Genomic DNA, 4,951 nt, shown 5'->3' on the forward strand with positions numbered 1-4,951 from the left:
AATGACGGGGGACAGAAAAGATTTTGTTTTTTTCTCCCTATTTTTCTGTATTTTATAAGTTATCTATTATCCAGTATTACTTTATAATTGGAAAAACAACAGTAAAACTACTTTTTAAGGAAAGGAAAAGCCAGTTATACTTTAGTTAAGGGCTACTGTATATTCAGATCAGAGATTTATTTTTTAAAATATTTTTTAAAATATTTTATTTATTTGAGACAGAGAGAGTGAGTGAAAGAGAGAGAGCAGGAGCAGGGCGAGGAGGCAGAGGCAGAGGGAGAAGCAGGCTCCCCACTGAGCAGGGAGCCTGATGCAAGGCTCCATCCCAGGACCCTGAGATTATGACCTGAGCTGAAGGTAGATGCTTTTCTTTTTTTTTTTTGGAGATTTTATTTATTTATTTATTTGTTCGTTTGTTTGAGAGAGAGCAAAAGCAAGAGAGGTCACAGAGGGAGAGGGAGATGAAGACTCATCACTGAGCAGAGAGCCTAATACAGGACTCGATCCCAGGACCCTGGGATCATGGCCTCAGCCAAAGGCATATGCTTAACCAACTGAGCTACCCAAGCTTCCCAGGCCTTCTGTTTTAGGTTTTCGTTTTTTTTAATAATCAGCCTAAAATAATACACCGGCCAAAGATACACACTTTGGGCTGGCAAATTTTGCTTCCCTATAATCCCACCACTGAAACTTGTCAGAGAAGTTTCATAGCCCAGAAGCTGAGTTGGTAGACTGTTTCATTTTATTGAAATAGTTTCTTAGTCCCGACAATAGGTTGGTTCACTAAATTTATTTCAGGAAGTGGTGATGCAAGTGTAATCCCAAAGTTAGGCCCATGGTTCAAATAAGTATTAAATAAGAGGCCTGCTATGAAAATAGGAGAAAAACAATGGTTAATGACTGGAGCAAATTATAAATCCATTTTCTGAGTTCTGAAGGTAACCAATCAAGAAGATTTTTAGGGGCGCCTGGGTGGCACAGTGAGTTAAACGTCCCACTCTTGGTTTCAACTCGGGTCATGATCTTGGGTCTTGAAATTGAGCCCTGCTTTGGGCTCCATGCTCATTGCAGAGTCTGCTTGGGACTCTCGCTCCCTTTCCCCTTGCACTCTTTTCTCTCTCTGTTTCTCTCAAATAAATCTTAAAAAAAAAAATTTAGATGTCTGGCTTGAGTTCTTATGGGGTGAAGGTAGGAAGTGGCAATCTGTTAGATTTTCCTGGTTTGCAGTTGTAGCAACTGGCATGAAGATTATCCGTACAAGAGCTGTTGTGGTGAGGTAACCCACAAGAGAGTGTAAAATACATAGCCCTCACAAGATCCAGGAAGTTCACTTCCAAAGTTAGCCTAAGAAAGATTTACCCACAAATGGGGTGCATCCCACATTCTGACCTGTCAAATTAGTGACCTCATCCGATTTTTCTTTTCTTTTCTTTTTAAGATTTTATTATTTATTTGAAAGAGAGAAAGAGAGCACAAGTGGGGGTGAGGAGGGGCAGAGGGAGAAGAAGAAGCAGACTCCCTGTTGAGCAGGGAGCCTGATGTGGGGCTCAATCCCAGGACCCTGAGATCATGACCTGAGTTGAGGGCAGATGCTTAACTGACTGAGCCACCCAGGTGCCCCCTCATTAGATTTTTCTTATATGCACATTAATAGCTTTAGCTAAACCTTGGGTCTCTCAGAGCCAAACTGATACCTAAGAGGAATGTACTGTGTGGCTGGGTATTGTGTGATATTTTTTGTTTGTTTGTTTGTTTTACAGAGTATCTGTTGCAAAGAAATTTTCTTGAGGTGGGTTACCTAGCGTCAATCTAACGTATTCCATGACCAACTTATCCTAACATAGGAGACTTTGGGTTAGGGGGCAAGCACCCTAACAGATCTTAAATGTCTGACCTGTGTCCACCAATTTTGTGGCTTTGGCTTGCAGGATGTCCCTTAGCAACAGCCTTTATCTCATGTGCACATTAACTCACAGCATAGTTCGACTAAACAGACACCGGTCTGGTGAGAACTGTGAACTCACCGGTCTGTCTTGCCGGCTCTAAGAGCAGGCTAATTGGACCTTTGCCTGCATTCTGCCCTATCATCTTGCTTTTTATGACAAACAACACAACAGACAGAGACAAAGAAAAACAGTGACTATCTTTGGGAGGGAAAGGAGCCATAAAGTGCAAAAAAATGCAGCCCTCACAGGATCCAGAAAGTTCACTCCCAAACAGCCTAAGAAAGATTTAGTTGCAAATGGGCTGTGACCCACATTTCTGCCCAGCCATATCTAGCCATAAATGGGGTGTAACCCACATTTACAAAGAAGGTTGAAATGACAATGGCCCCTTATGGACCAGGACCCTTATGACATATTTCCCTGAGAGCTGGTAATGTTGGACAAAGAGTAAAGTGTGTTTAAATAGTTGACTACCAGATGCACAGCCTCTTTGGCTGTCTGCCTGATGCATGCCAGTACATGCATCCTCTGGTTGGCAGAGTCCAGAGAGAATGTTCTCACTGGTCATAAAGCCATGGTCTTAAGACACAGAACAAGGTGAAAGGAAAACCTAATCAGACCTATTGTTCTCCATGCTTTACAACAAATGACACAAAAGAGAGAGACAAAAGAAAGCAATGACCATCTCTGGGAGGAAAAGGATCAATACAAAACAAGAACACCCAAGGAACTAGTTTACAAATATTTTTTTCTTGCAATTCTATATTTAGAAAGAGAGAGAAAAAGGACTCTCATCATTTTCATTTCCATAAGACCCCACAGACAGAGATCTAGGAGGATGATGTGGTAAGAAATCTTGTCACCCACCAGCTTTTATCAGGTGTCCCAGTATCTCTCAGCTGCAGCACCTCAAAGTGAACAATGTCCAGACAGGTAAGTTCATCCCGTGGACTATACCAACTGTTGGGGAGGAAAAATTTTCCTTTACCCTTCAATATTCTTGCTAGTCTAAGAATTGTATTGACGTGAGAAAGATTAACAGAAGAAAGTAAAATTTAATTGTGTATGTACAGGGAATCCACATAAACATAGGATATTCCAAAAACAGGCAAAATGAAGTGCATATGTCATTTTGGACTACAGAGATGGGATAGAGGCCCAGGGCCTCAAAGGGAAGGGAGGTAATTTACAGGAAGAATGAAAAGAGTGTTTGGTAAACAAATGTTTGCTGGCCATCCAGAAACAATGGCACAAAAAGAGAACTTTGATCAAACAGGCATTGCTGTATCCTCCCTATCCACCACCACTAGTTCATATTATGTAGGAATCTATGGTGACAGTTCTTTTCTGGAGCAAGTCCTCTATCTAAATTCTTTTAAGCATTTGAGAGGAAGGTTGAATGTTCTTCCTGGACCTTCTGGTTTTTGTTTTGTTTCATTTTGTTTTTTAAGATTTATTATTTATTTGAGAGAGAGAGCACAAGCGGGAGGGGCAGAAGGAGAGGGAGAGGGAATCTGAAGTAGACTCCATGCTGAGAACTGAGCCTGATGGGAAGCTCAGTCTCATAATTCTGAGATCATGATCTGAGCTGAAACCAAGAGTTGGATATTCAATGAGCTGTGCTACCCAGGTGCCCCAGGCCTTCTGTGTGTGTGTTTTTTAATTATTATTATTATTATTATTATTTAAAGATTTTATCCATTCATTTGACAGAGAGAGAGAGAGCACAAGCAGGAGGAGTGGGAGAGGGAGAAGCAGGCTCCCCGCCAAGCAAGGAGCCCGATTCAGGGCCTGATTCCAGGACACCGGGATCATGAACGGAGCTGAAGGCAGATGCCCAACCGACTGAGACACCCAGGAGCCCCATATTTTGGTTTTTTAAAAATAATCAGCCTAAAGTAATCCACATACCAAAGGCACACATTTTAGGGTGGAAAATTTTGCTCCCTTATATCCCTTGGTCTACACGCCTCTGTTCCTGTTAACTCAGGCTCAGCCTTCAGATCTCAGCTCCAGCTCCCTTCTTCTGGGAAGTCTTCCCTGACCACCAGACCAGATTATGTTCTCCTTGTTCTTTTCCTCCATAGAGAGGTCACTACTGTAATTAAATAACCATCCACCTATTGTGTGTTAATGTCTATCTCCTCCTCCAGACCACAGAACCCTGTGGGATTATTTAGTCAACATCTCTGGCAACAAACTGTGCTGGCAGATAGTGAGTACTCAAAGTACATTAGATGAATAAATGAAAGTAATTGATTCTGCCAGCTTGACCAGAGCACAGGGGCCATGGGCTCCTTTTCCTGTCCACTCCCTGGGACTGCTAAAAACCATTTGCTCTCATGGCTGGAGAAAGCAAGCATAGTCTCACTAATGCATTTGCTCAACGAGGATTTATTGAGAGGCTGCTTTGTGCCAGTATTCTAGGCTTTTGGAATTTACATAGGCAGTGAACATACCATCAAAACCCTGCCTTCATGGGATTCCATTCTACACTAAGGGAGACATACTGAGCAAATAAACAGGAAGCTGTTTTAAGCTGGTGATAGAGCCGAAAGGAATTTGGGGGAGAAATGGAGGTGAGCTGCGATTTGAAATGAAATGGTTGGGAAAGGCCTTCATGAGAAGGTGGCTGTTGAGCAAAGACCTGCATGAGGTAACAGAGCAGGCTATGTTGCAATCTGGTGGTGGAGCACGCCAGACTACATACACCCTGCCCAGGCAACTGTGAATTACTCTATAGTGTAACTATGCCCCAAATTATGGGACACACAGGAAAAAGAATTCATTGATTATCTAAAATTCCAATAGTCATATTGAATTATTTCACTTGTTACCATAAGAATGTATTACTATTGTAATTTGAAAAGCAGCACATAATTTTTTTTTAAGATTTTATTTATTTGAGAGAGAGAACGTGCACAAGTGGTGGGGAGGGGCGGGGAAGAGGGAGAAGCAGACTCCCCACTGAGCTGGGATCCCGATGCAGGACTTGATCCCAAGAC

Source organism: Ursus americanus, chromosome 1 (genome assembly GCF_024610735.1).
Source record: "Ursus americanus isolate L20-20 chromosome 1, mUrsAme1.1.p, whole genome shotgun sequence".
NCBI classification, from domain to species: Eukaryota; Metazoa; Chordata; class Mammalia; order Carnivora; family Ursidae; genus Ursus; species Ursus americanus.